The sequence below is a fragment of the Pseudophryne corroboree genome, chromosome 8, assembly GCF_028390025.1.
Source record: "Pseudophryne corroboree isolate aPseCor3 chromosome 8, aPseCor3.hap2, whole genome shotgun sequence".
Classification (NCBI taxonomy): domain Eukaryota; kingdom Metazoa; phylum Chordata; class Amphibia; order Anura; family Myobatrachidae; genus Pseudophryne; species Pseudophryne corroboree.
Window position 1 is genome coordinate 73,840,509 of NC_086451.1, and position 16,123 is coordinate 73,856,631.

The 16,123-nt window shown below is 48.8% G+C and overlaps 1 protein-coding gene across 1 annotated transcript in view; it reads right to left on the reverse strand.

The window, feature by feature from the left end:
• Positions 1-16,123, reverse strand: part of COL27A1 (collagen type XXVII alpha 1 chain) — a 453,351-nt gene that overhangs the window by 208,406 nt on the left and 228,822 nt on the right. The gene's annotated exons all lie outside the window — the stretch shown is intronic.

Here is a 16,123-nt window from a genome sequence, read left to right on the forward strand (position 1 = left end):
GAACAGTGCAAATCCAGGGTAAAGGTCAAGGGGGAGTGATCCGATATACCCCTAGTCTCATATCTAATATCACTAACCCGGGGAACCATGTCGCTCGAGAGGAGGGCCAGGTCAATCCTAGAGAACGACGAATGAGAGTGAGAGAAGCAGGAATACTGTTTAAGAAACGGATGCCTCAATCTCCAGGGATCAACCAGGCCCAACCCTGACACAACATCAGCAAAAGCGGATTTCTTAGGATGGGCAGTGGAAGAAGAAGCAGAGAATCTGTCCAGTGCCACATCTAATACATTATTGAAATCCCCCAGGCAGATAACAGATATCCCCGGAAATGAAGCCATAAACCCAGCCGCCTTCTTAAGAACATCGGGAGTGTAAGGGGGAGGCACATACACAGCTAGGAGGAGTACAGGAACATAATATAATCTACATTTCAAAAATACATATCTCCCCCAGGGATCTGTTTGTATAGACTCCAGCACAAAAGGGGACGGTCCTTCTAATGAGAACCGAAACTCCTCGAGAGGCAGAGGTGTGCATTGAATGGAACGCCCAACCCACCCAGGGTTTCTTTGAAGACAGAATCCTACCGCCCAACAGATGAGTTTCCATAAGACAAACAACTTCAGCAGTACTTTGTCTAATTTGTCGGAGTACCAGGGACCTCTTAATTGTATCATTAAGCCCTCTCACATTCCACAACATCACTTTAAGCCCAGCCATAAGAAATCAAAAAACATAATAAGGACAATACCCCGCAGCCAGCCAAATCCGCCATGCAAATGTGCAATTGCTGGACACCAGTGCCTAAAGAATACAGCAGCAATCCACATACAATCAAACCTTAAACATCCACACATAAAATAACCACAACCTGGAACAACCCTCCTCCCCCCACCCTGTATACCACCCCCAACAAGTAGCATACTTGGATCCCAGAACAAAATACAAATTCCTACAAAATAAAACAAACAAAAATCCGTTGCACCATTAAGTGGTGCAGGCACACCCTAAACGAGGCCAAGAATATAATGGCTCTTGGGAAAAAAAGGGAGATAGCTTCCAGCCACCAACCACAACACCCCTGAAAAAATTAAGGGTGAATCATATAGATTCTCCCCCCGGGACTGTATAACACACAAAAGAAAACATATACGGATAGTGTAGAACCATATATATCCCCCCCCCCCACCCACCCAAAAAGAATCAAAACAAAACCCATGACTGAATATTTAAATACAAAAATAATTAACATATCTAAACAAATGAAACAGAGCAGCAGAAGAGGAGAAAGAAACATGCATCTATTAAACATTCCCTCATCCTGCAGCCCAGCAGGAGATAGCATATATCCACATTTGACACAGCAAAAGTCCTGCAACCAGAGCTACATGAAAAAATCAAGGATCAGCAAGAGCACGCCTTGCCGGGAAGCGTCTGTCCAGCCACATCATAGCCTCACGAGGAGTCGCAAAAAAATAAGAATTTACTTACCGATAATTCTATTTCTCGGAGTCCGTAGTGGATGCTGGGGTTCCTGAAAGGACCATGGGGAATAGCGGCTCCGCAGGAGACAGGGCACAAAAAGTAAAGCTTTAGGATCAGGTGGTGTGCACTGGCTCCTCCCCCTATGACCCTCCTCCAAGCCTCAGTTAGGATACTGTGCCCGGACGAGCATACACAATAAGGAAGGATTTTGAATCCCGGGTAAGACTCATACCAGCCACACCAATCACACTGTACAACCTGTGATCTGAACCCAGTTAACAGTATGATAACAGCGGAGCCTCTGAAAAGATGGCTCACAACAATAATAACCCGATTTTTGTAACTATGTACAAGTATTGCAGATAATCCGCACTTGGGATGGGCGCCCAGCATCCACTACGGACTCCGAGAAATAGAATTATCGGTAAGTAAATTCTTATTTTCTCTATCGTCCTAGTGGATGCTGGGGTTCCTGAAAGGACCATGGGGATTATACCAAAGCTCCCAAACGGGCGGGAGAGTGCGGATGACTCTGCAGCACCGAATGAGAGAACTCCAGGTCCTCCTTAGCCAGGGTATCAAATTTGTAGGATTTTACAAACGTGTTTGCCCCTGACTAAGTAGCCGCTCGGCAAAGTTGTAAAGCCGAGACCCCTCGGGCAGCCGCCCAAGATGAGCCCACCTTCCTTGTGGAATGGGCATTTACATATTTTGGCTGTGGCAGGCCTGCCACAGAATGTGCAAGCTGAATTGTATTACACATCCAACTAGCAATAGTCTGCTTAGAAGCAAGAGCACCCAGTTTGTTGGGTGCATACAGGATAACAGCAAGTCAGTTTTCCTGACTCCAGCCGTCCTGGAACCTATATTTTCAGGGCCCTGACAACATCTAGCAACTTGGAGTCCTCCAAGTCCCTAGTAGGCGCAAGGCACCACAATAAGCTGGTTCAGGTGAAACACTGACACCACCTTAGGGAGAGAACTGGGGACGAGTCCGCAGCTCTGCCCTGTCCGAATGGACAAACAGATATGGGCTTTTTTGAGAAAAAAACCACCAATTTGACACTCGCCTGGCCCAGGCCAGGGCCAAGAGCATGGTCACTTTTCATGTGAGATGCTTCAAATCCACAGATTTGACTGGTTTTAAACCAATGTGATTTGAGGAATCCCAGAACTACGTTGAGATCCCACAGTGCCACTGGAGGCACAAAAGGGGGTTGTATATGCAATACTCCCTTGACAAACTTCTGGACTTCAGGAACTGAAGCCAATTCTTTCTGGAAGAAAATCGACAGGGCCGAAATTTGAACCTTAATGGACCCCAATTTGAGGCCCATAGACACTCCTGTTTGCAGGAAATGCAGGAATCGACCGAGTTGAAATTTCTTCGTGGGGCCTTCCTGGCCTCACACCACGCAACATATTTTCGCCACATGTGGTGATAATGTTGTGCGGTCACCTCCTTCCTGGCTTTGACCAGGGTAGGAATGACCTCTTCCGGAATGCCTTTTTCCCTTAGGATCCGGCGTTCCACCGCCATGCCGTCAAACGCAGCTGCGGTAAGTCTTGGAACAGACATGGTACTTGCTGAAGCAAGTCCCTTCTTAGCGGCAGAGGCCATAAGTCCTCTGTGAGCATCTCTTGAAGTTCCGGGTACCAAGTCCTTCTTGGCCAATCCGGAGCCATGAGTATAGTTCTTACTCCTCTACGTCTTATAATTCTCAGTACCTTAGGTATGAGAAGCAGAGGAGGGAACACATACACCGACTGGTACACCCACGGTGTTACCAGAACGTCCACAGCTATTGCCTGAGGGTCTCTTGACCTGGCGCAATACCTGTCACGTTTTTTGTTCAGACGGGACGCCATCATGTCCACCTTTGGTATTTCCCAACGGTTCACAATCATGTGGAAAAACTTCCCGATGAAGTTTCCACTCTCCCGGGTGGAGGTCGTGCCTGCTGAGGAAGTCTGCTTCCCAGTTTCCATTCCCGGAATGAAACACTGCTGACAGTGCTATCACATGATTTTCCGCCCAGCGAAAAGTCCTTGCAGTTTTTGCCATTGCCCTCCTGCTTCTTGAGCCGCCCTGTCTGTTTACGTGGGCGACTGCCGTGATGTTTTTCCCACTGGATCAATACCGGCTGACCTTGAAGCAGAGGTCTTGCTAAGCTTAGAGCATTATAAAATTACCCTTAGCTCCAGTATATTTATGTGGAGAAAAGTCTCCAGACTTGATCACACTCCCTGGAAATTTTTTCCTTGTGTGACTGCTCCCCAGCCTCTCGGGCTGGCCTCCGTGGTCACCAGCATCCAATCCTGAATGCCGAATCTGCGGCCCTCTAGAAGATGAGCACTCTGTAACCACCACAGGAGAGACACCCTTGTCCTTGGATATAGGGTTATCCGCTGATGCATCTGAAGATGCGATCAGGACCATTTGTCCAGCAGATCCCACTGAAAAGTTCTTGCGTGAAATCTGCCGAATGGAATTGCTTCGTAGGAAGCCACCATTTTTACCAGGACCCTTGTGCAATGATGCACTGACACTTTTCCTGGTTTTAGGAGGTTCCTGACTAGCTCGGATAACTCCCTGGCTTTCTCTTCCGGGAGAAACACCTTTTTCTGGACTGTGTCCAGAATCATCCCTAGGCACAGCAGACGTGTCGTCGGGATCAGCTGCGATTTTGGAATATTTAGAATCCACCCGTGCTGTTGTAGCAGTATCCGAGATAGTGCTACTCCGACCTCCAACTGTTCCCTGGACTTTGCCCTTATCAGGAGATCGTCCAAGTAAGGGATAATTAAGACGCCTTTTCTTCGAAGAAGAATCATCATTTCGGCCATTACCTTGGTAAAGACCCGGGGTGCCGTGGACAATCCAAACGGCAGCGTCTGAAACTGATAGTGACAGTTCTGTACCACGAACCTGAAGTACCCTTAGTGAGAAGGGCAAATTTGGGACATGGAGGTAAGCATCCCTGATGTCCCGGGACACTATATAGTCCCCTTCTTCCTGGTTCGTTATCACTGCTCTGAGTGACTCCATCTTGATTTGAACCTTTGTAAGTGTTCAAATTTTTTAGATTTAGAATAGGTCTCACCTAGCCTTCTGGCTTCAGTACCACAATATAGTGTGGAATAATACCCCTTTCCTTGTTGTAGGAGGGGTAATTTGATTATCACCTGCTGGGAATACAGCTTGTGAATTGTTTCCCATACTGCCTCCTTGTCGGAGGGAGACCTTGGTAAAGCAGACTTCAGGAGCCTGCGAGGGGGAAACGTCTCGACATTCCAATCTGTACCCCTGGGATACTACTTGTAGGATCCAGGGGTCCTGTACGGTCCCAGCGTCATGCTGAGAGCTTGGCAGAAGCGGTGGAAGGCTTCTGTTCCTGGGAATGGGCTGCCTGCTGCAGTCTTCTTCCCTTTCCTCTATCCCTGGGCAGATATGACTCTTATAGGGACGAAAGGACTGAGGCTGAAAAGACGGTGTCTTTTTCTGCAGAGATGTGACTTAGGGTAAAAACGGTGGATTTTCCAGCAGTTGCCGTGGCCACCAGGTCCGATGGACCGACCCCAAATAACTCCTCTTCCTTTATACGGCAATACACCTTTGTGCCGTTTGGAATCTGCATCACCTGACCACTGTCGTGTCCATAAACATCTTCTGGCAGATATGGACATCGCACTTACTCTTGATGCCAGAGTGCAAATATCCCTCTGTGCATCTCGTATATATAGAAATGCATCCTTTAAATGCTCTATAGTCAATAAAATACTGTCCCTGTCAAGGGTATCAATATTTTTAGTCAGGGAATCCGACCAAGCCACCCCAGCTCTGCACATCCAGGCTGAGGCGATCGCTGGTCGCAGTATAACACCAGTATGTGTGTATATACTTTTTTATGATATTTTCCAGCCTCCTGTCAGCTGGCTCCTTGAGGACGGCCCTATCTATAGACGGTACCGCCACTTGTTTTGATAAGCGTGTGAGCGCCTTATCCACCCTAAGGGGTGTTTCCCACCGCGCCCTAACTTCTGGCGGGAAAGGGTATACCGCCAATAATTTTCTATCGGGGGGAAACCCACGCATCATCACACACTTCATTTAATTTATCTGATTCAGGAAAAACTACAGGTAGTTTTTTCACATCCCACATAATACCCTCTTTTGTGGTACTTGTAGTATCAGAAATATGTAACACCTCCTTCATTGCCCTTAACAAGTAACGTGTGGCCCTAAAGGGAAATACGTTTGTTTCTTCACCGTCGACACTGAAATCAGTGTCCGTGTCTGTGTCTGTCGACCGACTGAGGTAAATGGACGTTTTAACGCCCCTGACGGTGTTTGAGACGCCTGGACAGGTACTAATTTGTTTGCCAGCCGTCTCATGTCGCCAACCGACCTTGCAGCGTGTTGACATTATCACGTAATTCCATAAATAAGCCATCCATTCCGGTGTCGACTCCCTAGAGAGTGACATCACCATTACAGGCAATTTGCTCCGCCTCCTCACCAACATCGTCCTCATACATGTCGACACACACGTACCGACATATAGCACACACACACAGGGAATGCTCTGATAGAGGACAGGACCCCACTAGCCCCTTGGGGAGACAGAGGGAGAGTTTGCCAGCACACACCAAAACGCTATATTTTACAGGGATAGCCTTATAATAAGTGCTCCCTTATAGCTGCTTTTATAAAATCACAATTTCGCCAAATTTTGCCCCCCCTCTCTTGATTTAACCCTGTTTCTGTAGTGCAGTGCAGGGGAGAGCCTGGGAGCCTTCCTGACCAGCGGAACTGTGTGAGGAAATGGCGCTGTGTGCTGAGGAGATAGGCCCCGCCCCCTTTTCGGCGGGCTCGTCTCCCGCTTAAAAATGGATTCTGGCAGGGGTTAAATATCTCCATATAGCCCCGGAGGCTATATGTGAGGTATTTTTTGCCAAAAAAAGGATTTTCATTGCTGCCCAGGGCGCCCCCCCCCAGCGCCCTGCACCCTCAGTGACTGCCGTGTGAAGTGTGCTGAGAGCAATGGCGCACAGCTGCAGTGCTGTGCGCTACCTTAAGAAGACTGAGGAGTCTTCTGCCGCCGATTCTGGACCTTCTTCTCTTTTCAGCATCTGCAAGGGGGCCGGCGGCGAGGCTCCGGTGACCATCCAGGCTGTACCTGTGATCGTCCCTCTGGTGCCAATGTCCAGTAGCCAAAGAAGCCAATCCATCCTGCACGCAGGTGAGTTCACTTCTTCTCCCCTAAGTCCCTCGATGCAGTGATCCTGTTGCCAGCAGGACTCACTGTAAAATAAAAAACCTAAGCTAAACTTTTCTAAGCAGCTCTTTAGGAGAGCCACCTAGATTGCACCCTTCTTGGCCGGGCACAAAAACCTAACTGAGGCTTGGAGGAGGGTCATAGGGGGAGGAGCCAGTGCACACCACCTGATCCTAAAGCTTTACTTTTTGTGCCCTGTCTCCTGCGGAGCCGCTTTTCCCCATGGTCCTTTCAGGAACCCCAGCATCCACTAGGACGATAGAGAAATTTTGTTTCACCATCAGCCACCACCCGCAGTCTCGATGGAAAGAGCATAGCATATGGCAAATCAAGTTCACGGTGCCTCCTTTTAACAGGCAAGAATTGAGCCCTATCTTTTTGTACATCCACCGCGAAGTCCGGGAAGACCGATACCGGCGACCCGTTCCATTTTAAAGGACCTTTCGTGCGAGCAAGTTTCAGAACAATGTCCCGGTCACGGAAATGGAGGAATCTGGCAATGAAGGTACGGGGTGGGGCCCCCGGAGGCAACGGTCGCATCGGAACTCTATGAGCTCGTTCTACGGTGAAGTAAGGCGAAAATTCTTCAGACCCAAAGGCATCCCGGAGTCACTTTTTGATAAACTCTTCAGGAGATGAGCTCTCCACCTTCTCAGGTAGGCCGATGAAGCGGATATTGTTACGCCGTAAACGTCCCTCCATATCCGTCAGCTTTTTGCGCACATCAGTCATCTGAGATTCCAAAGCATCGGTACGCCGTCCCAGCGGGGTGACAGAATCCTCAACATTAGAGATACGGGTCTCGGCCTCTCCAACCCTCTCCCTCACTCGCTTGAGATCCTGATGAATAATGGAAAGGTCAGACTGCACCTGCCCGATTTTATCAGCCAAACGAGCTTCACTAGCGGTCACCGCGTCCAATACTCTCTGTAAGGCAGCATCTGGTGGATCAGAGGAGGCAGAACTATAAGCAGGAGATGGGGGTGATGCCTCAGATCTTACAGTCTCTCCCCTCTGCTGCTGAGGACCGGGGTTACGGACAAACTGTGCTGGCGGCCCCTCACCATTTTGGATAACACGATGCCGCAACAACCGACCAGCAGTATATATCATAGCAGAGGCAGGCAAAGAGGGGGGGTGCTTGCACCAACGCACTATAAAAGGCCAGCAGGCGCGGTAAATATATATAGACACAGGGTAGTTCCCGGCTGTATTGCGGAATATCGGCTCAGTGTAGCCCGATGGATATGGGCCATGGAGCTAAGCAGTATCCGAACTCAGTAGCTGCTATAGGGCACGGAGAGCCAAGTCCACAACAGCGTCTCCCAGGCTTGGCAAAGGAGCACACTCCCTGCAGCAATATGAACAGGAGCAGAGAGCTGTATAAACCAGAGCAATAGAAGGGGGGAGAGGGCACATGCACCACAACCAAACCCCAGTACACCTAGCACAGGCTGCAAGAGATACGCTCCCCACTGCAATGGGTCAGTGCCCGAGTACCTGGACGTATGGAGAGAGTTCAGGCATAAACGGTCTCAGGTGTCCCAGGAGCGGTCCGCGGGCTGGCAGTGGCAGATAATGCAGGACAGGCAGGGCGGACGTTCAAAGAGCACTTCAGGCGCTCACACAGCCAGACGGAGCGGCGGGCGCTTCCTCCTCACACCCGCTCGTAATTGCCGCGGCTGGCTGCAGCGGGGGCGGCGGTGAGAAGCAGGAGAGTCGGACTTCCGGGGAGCCGAGAGCGCGAACCCGCGGCGTCACACGCGGGCTCAGCGCACACCAGGGCACCTTCACAAGACGGCTCCAAACGAGTCAGTAAACGGCAGCAACCGGTTGAATTCCACACCAGGGGGGCACCACTACTTTAAACAGCTACGGTCCAAAAAGCAGCCCCGGGGGAAGAATAGAGGATATAACTGAAGGATGTTGTGGCTGGAGAGCTGCACAATGCAGTGCTACTCCATGCCCGTCCTGGCCACGCCCCCCTTACACCAACATTTTAGAGAATCCAGAATCATTCACAGCAGTCGGGGCACCACTGGAGTTTACAGTCTGAATTCATTACCTCGTGCACACTCTAGGATCCATTTTGTCAGCAATCTATTAACACACTCGGTGTCTTTGGAGTGTGGGAGGAAACTGAAGCAGCTTGAGGAAACCCAAACAAAACACAGAGATAACATGCAAACCCCTCACAGACAGGAAGAAGGCGGGAATCAAACTCTTGGCATTAAGTGTATGAGATATTTAACATATATTTATCATCTATGGTTATTTATAATTATATATCTAATAAATATATATGTTCTCTAGAGATGTAGTCACGATTCCGGCAGTCAGTATATCGACGCTGGGATACCAGCAGGGAGCGGAGGGCTATTCCCACTTGTGGGTGTCCATGACACCCATAGAGTGAAAATAGAACCTATGGCGAGAGCAACGAGCCATTGAGCCTACAGTGTGGCATTGTTGCGCTCGCCCCCTGCGAGCATTCTGGCAGACTGGGTCCCAGCGTCGGCATCACGAACCCAACCCCTCTCCTCTAATACAACTTCTGTATCTTCCACTAGTAACCGCTCTCAGACAGGAAGAAAATTGCAATTATGGGGCAATTCGATTAGCCGCGAGGTGCAAACTGACATTGCAACAGATGTGGAAACACTGGCAGCGCCACCTCCTCTCACCCCCCTAGTTTCCTGATCTTACACTGGATTTGCTGTAAACAAGTATATCAGAGAGCCTGGAGCTACCGTAAATGAAGTACAGCCACACTTACTTGCCCAGACTTGTGAGGGCAACATTTGCACAACTTTGCACCTTGCAAAACAACCTAAAAAATTGATAAACCTCACAATCACTATTATTCTCGATGCCACAATAAAATCGTCATTGACTAGATTGGTGACAATGAAGTCAGTGTTTAATATGGGGATTTACTGAGAATGAAGAAGGATATTTTTTATTTTTAGTCAGGTCACACAGTTCCACGGTGATGGGTTCATCTGACTTTATTTTTTTAAACTTGCAGTCTCCTACACCATCCTACTCCTGGGTCTCATTCCTCATACGTTCTGCTGCTTAAGATGACCTCAACCACTGTGAAGTTAGGTTAATTGTGCAATGCAAATACAATTCCTACTGTATTACTGCAATGGTATACACGTTACCTGTGGAAAATGAGACAATAACGGATGTATGCAGGCTGCAAAAGGCATATATGGAGGTATCATACACTGGCAAGTGAGACTATATAATATCATTGTTTATATAGTGCCTCTCTCAATAGCACGCAATGCACTTTACAATATTTGAAGGGTACGCTGAGTTGTTGTTATATTCAAATCAGTTCCTACCCCAGCCAGAATTCACTACCATTTTGTTAGAAGCTAATTAATCTACCAGTATGCATTTGACCTGTGGGAGGAAATCTGAGCACATAGAGGAAAGCCATGAAAACACAAGGATGACCTACAAACCCGTCCTGACATGCAAGGGTAAATGGAGAGACATTGGTTGTGTGGTGATGTGAGGGTATATGGAGGTATACTGGCTGTGTGGTGACATGTGAGTATATGGAGAGATACTGGCTGTGTGGTGACATGTGAGGGTATAGGGAGGCATACTGGCTGTGTGGTGACATGTGAGGGCATATAGAGGTATACAAGCTGTGTGGTGAAATGTGAGGGTATATGGAAGCATACTGGCTGTGTGGTGACATGTAATGGTATATGGAGGCATACTGGCTGTGTGGTGACATGTGAGGGTATATGGGGGCACACTGGCTGTGTGGTGACATGTGAGGGTATATGGAGGCAGTATATGGAGGCACACTGGCTGTGTGGTGACATGTGAGGGTAAATAGAGGCACACTGGTTGTGTGGTGACATGTGAGGTTATATGGAGAGATACTGGCTGTGTGGTGACATGTGTGGGTATATGGAGGCATACTGGCTGTGTGGTGACATGTGAGGGTATATGGAGGCATACTGGCTGTGTGGTGACATGTGAGGGTGTATGGAAGTATACAGGCTTTGTGGTGACATGTGAGGGGTATATAGAGGTATACGGTCTGTGTGGTGACATGTGAGGGTACTGTATATAGAGGTATACCGGCTGTGTGGTGACATGTAAGGGGTATATAGAGGTATACTGGCTGTGTGGTGACATGTGAGGGTATATGTAGGTATACTGGCTGTGTGGAGACATGTGAGGGTACATGTAGGTATACTGGCTGTGTGGAGACATGTGAGGGTATATAGAGAGATACTGGCTGGGTGATCACGTGTAAAGAAATATCATAGAAACATAGAATTTGACGGCAGATAAGAACCACTTGGCCCATCTAGTCTGCCCCTTTTTTTTTTATCCTTTAGGCAATCTCAACCCTTTTTGAACCTTAATTCTTTGTAAGGATATTCATATCATCTCCATACCATCTCTTTAAACCGGGATACTCATGAATAAAAGTCCCCATACATCAGCAATTGATAGGGGTAGTTTGCCATTTTGCAGATAAATGTCTTTACACAGGTTCTATGGCTGGCTGACTTCAAGCCTGCATTTTACCTGATGTCACAACCTCCCCCACCGCCTGCCCTCAGCAGCCTGTGCCACATCTCTCACCTGGTGTCTCTACAGCAGTCTGTGTCACCCCCCCTTCCTCCCCCGTATCTCTGCAGCAGCTTGTGTTTGTCCCCCCCTGCCCCTCCCCCTCCCCCCGGATCTTTTTCTTGCTCTTCTTAAGGCAGTAGAGTGCTCCTCACACACTGTTCTTCAGTTCATGTGACGTTGTGGGGTGTAGTAGGGTATGCCGGCAGCCGGGCTCCCGGCGTCCAGCATACCGGCGCCGGAATCCTGACCGCCGGCATACCGACAGCTGGCTGAGCGCAAATGAGCCCCTTGCAGGCTCGCTGCGCTCGCCACGCTGTGGGTACGGTGGCGCACTACGCGTGCCACGCTATCTATTCTCCCTCCAGGGGGGTCGTGTACCCCCAAGAGGGAGAAAAGATGTCGGTATGCCGGTGGTCGGGATTCCGGCACTGGTATGCTGGTCATCGGGAGCCCGGCCTCCGGCATACAGAAGACCACCCGACGTTGTGATGTCACGTGTGCAGTGCAGATAGAAAAAAAAAAAACTTTACTGTGCCGGGTGCTCCTGGTCCCTTTATGCCTGCACCCTGCTGATTAGTCCAGCGGCGCAGGCATGCAGCCTGGTCACAATCAACAGACCGGACTATGCTATAGATTGGTTGCTATAGACAACATCCCACCTTAAATAGAACCCATCTTAGTAAATTTACCCCTCAGTGCTCACATTGTGAAAAAAAAGAGTCATCCAGGTTCACAAATCTGTATTTAACTCCAGCGCCGCTAAACCAGTGTAAAAAGGCCAAATGCAAAATGAAAGAGGTAAATTACTCCCCTCATTAGCTACTGGTGTACCCTAAAAGTGGTGCTGACATATCGCCATCCTCATCAAATTGCTGCACTTCAAGGGCTGCATTATCATTTACACAAGCCGTTTTGGTACCTGCTGCCCCATTATCCTCTGATGTGCCAGAGGGAACCACACTGTTTGGCCTTCCCCAGGCTGCGGATGGAAAACATTCTTTGCCGTCTGCAAGCCTGACTTTCCCATCTTTTGTCAATGATCTGCTTGGAGAAAGGAGATCTGCTGCGGGGAGCACTAATCCCCTGGCTGGATGCTGTGCTGCTTGGATCACACTCGCACCATCCAGAAACAAATACTAAAACAACTCTAATTGAAACTGCTGAAGCCAAAAAGCATCTACATTCAGCTAGCAAGTCAGCGGGAGCCTCCTGACCCTGTGTGGCTCATATATGGCCGGTCTCTCACGTCTTATTCATTAACTGCTGGGCCAGAGATGACCTCTGCAATATAAAATCCTGCATTACAAGGTGTTGCTGGCAGTACGTATCCTCTACTGCTGGGTATTCCTCTTTGTGAAACACAAGAGGAGCTTCCCTTTACAAGGAGGAACATTAGATGAATACAGATGGCCGGCGCAGTGGTTGGCATTGCTGCCTCTCAGTCCTGAAGTTATTATTTCAATTCCTGAGCAAGGCTCTGTGTGGAGTTTGTGTCCCCCCCATGTTTGTGCAGGTTTCCTTCTACACTCCATAAACATACTGATAGGTTACTTGGCTTCTGACAAAACATGAACTCTAGTTTGTGTGTATCCATATGATAGGAAATACTGGGGTATATGTATTAAGGGGGTGATTCAGATCTGACCGCTGGGCTGCTAAAATTGTTGTGCTGTGCTCAGATAGTCGCCGACCAGGGGGAGTGTATATTCGCTGTGCAAGTGTGCGATTGTATGTGTACGCCGAGCTGCTAAAAGTCCCTCAGTCAGCGGACAGCTGCAAATCCGTTTGCACCTCACTCGCCAGTGGCTGGTTTTTACATGTGTGTGCAGTCTGTGCGCAGCCCAGGACTTACTCCTCCAGTGAGATCAGAACGGGCTGATTGGATCCGGAGCGGACCTCACACACCCTCCCGGAAACGCTTGGGAACGCCTGCCTTTTACCCGACACTCCCAGAAAACGGGCAGTTACCACCCACAAATGGCCTCTTCCTGTCAGTTAGCATGCGAATGGCTGTGCGATTGCATTTTTCCGTACCAGCCTGTCGCTGACCGGCGATGCCTGTTGCTGTTTGGTGACGCACGTGCCCATTGCGGTGCATGCGCAGTCTATTGCTGATCCCCCACTGTGTGGAAACGCACAGCAGCGGTCAGATCTGATTCACCCCCTAAGCCTGGAGAAGTGATAAAGCAGTGATAAGTGGAAGGTGATAACGCACCAGCCAATCAGTTTCTGTCAATTTACATATTGGAAGTGATTGGCTGGTGCGTTGTCACCTTCCCCTTATCACTGCTTTATCACTGAATGGCTCAAATGCACAGTAAAGTGCTGTTTATTAATAATAATAATAATTATTATTATAATAATAAGATCTGCGTTAAACATAAAAAAACAACTTTCTGCTACAGATAACACACAGTGGACAGCATTTAGGAAGGAAGATATGAATCTGCAGGTCATGCAGCTCCTTAACAGAGGAGAGATCTATGTTGAACTACAGCACCCAGCATGCCTTGACAGACTCTAATCACATGACAAGCAGTAGCTGATTATAACACAGGGACCAGTTCAGATTTGTACGTAAATTCGATGGTTGTTGGGCTGTGCAGACACAAGACATGTGCAGAACGGGTCTTGCGATATTGCTGTGGGGAAGGGGGGGGGCTCAGCGGGGGCAGCACCCACCACTGTTTTGAAGGCGTGTCGGGTCCAGGGTCTGCGTCGTTAGATGCAGACTTTCTGGATCCGGGTGTCTGGGTCCTACGGCCAGCCTGAGAAAGCCTTAGCTTACGCAGGCTGTCAGATGCGTAAAAACATTGCAAATTGTGAGCGATGGTGATCCGAGGCTGCTCCCTCAGACGCGTCACTCAGACCTCACAAATGCCGACAGGAAGAGTCTATCTCCTGCAGAAGCCTAATGCTACATTTGAACTTTATTACATGGATTTGCACAGCTGCTTCCTTGCTGCTGTGCAATTCCTCGCAAATATGAAATAGGGCCACAGTGCAGCTATACCCAGACAGGACACTCCCCTAATCTTGAAGCTGCCATGTCACTCCCTCTCTATAATAAATGTAGGCAAGCAGTGAACTGTACAATGCAATTATGGATTATCAATTCCTTTCCTGTGTACATGATACTTTACTGGTATCCTGATATTAATATCATTAACCTAGCCTCTATTTCTCTTTCTATTTTTAATGAATGTACTGTATGTACTGTATAGTAATAGAAAAATGTGCAATAACTTGCATTTACCTAGCTTCTATAAATGTATTAACATTTCTGATGGTGGATTTTACATGATAGATTCTTTGTTTTGTTTGTCTTTTATCCCTCAAATCTCTTCTGCCAAATAATCACATTGGACAAGTCTCCCACGACAAAAAATTGGAGGCGTGTCTGGTACCATTGAAAGGGCTGTAACACACGCGCCGGTTTCTCCCGGATGGCAAAAAGCCGGACAAACTTTGTCCGGCTTTTTGCCATCCGGCAGAGTCTTTCACACACAACGGCTTTGAGCCGTGTGTGATGGTGTGCGCATGCGCAGCAGCAGACACGGCTTGGAAAAAACCCGGTGTGTGTGAAAGCTCCCCTTCACACACACGGTCCACTGGCTGCAAAGACGGCACGGCCCCGGCCCGGCAGCCGGACCTTCCAGTGGATATTTCCGGCTGCAACCCGGCAGCTGGGCCGGGGCCGTGCAGTGTGAAAGGACCCTACCCCACACACTGTTAATTACAATACCGGCACGGGAAAAAGCCGGCGCGTGTGTTACAGCTCTAAGGCAGCGGTTCTCACACTCGGTCCTCAGGACTCTGAACAGATCACGTTTTCCAGGTAATCCAGCAGGTGCACAGGTTTACTCATTACTCACCGACACATTTTAAAAAGAACAGGTGGATCTAATTATTTCACTTGTGCTTCTGTGAGGAAACCTGGAAAACATGCACTGTTTGGGGTCCTGAGGACTAAGGACCCTATTCAGTAAGGACTGCAAATTCAGCTTTTTAGCAGAATTTGCAATCCTTTGACTCACATGCTGGGGGCCGCCCATCGCAGGGCAAATGCTGCCCAGCATGCTAACTGCCAACCCCCCCCCCCCCTTCTGCAACCACACACTAACTGCGATCGTGCTGCAATTAGAGCGCTGTCACAGAAATTAGGGATGTCTACTGCTGGCGCAGCCTGGCTGCGATGGCTGGAGGTCGCTGCCATCCATTTGATCGGAGTGGCTGCGTGTGACGTCACGCAGCCACCAAGATAACGCCTCCACCACTCCCCCGTTCGGAAGACCCTGCAACCCTCAGTCTTGGAAAGTAAATGCGGGCAAATGCGCAGGACAGCTCGACATTGACTATTCGACGTGGCCGGAGCCCAGCCCTGCCGATACAGTCAATGTTGGGCTGCCTGCACAGTCTATTTTTCCTTGAGATGCCGATCCCATGGGACCGCGCATCAGCATCGCAAGGACTATACACATGGCACGATATGCACTATATTTTCTTACGATTTTGACTATATAGTCAAAATCGAAAGAAATATTGAACCGTGTGTACACACCTTAAGTTTGAGAACCTATAGGGTAAGGTGTAACACATTATTAGGGCACCTCAGGGTGCAGATATACAGCAGATAGAAGGTAAATGGGCGATGCAAACTACATCCAACGTGTGCTCATATAAAGTACTGACAGCAAGAACATGCATTCACCTGTACTAGGCTCAATTACACAAAAGTACAAATA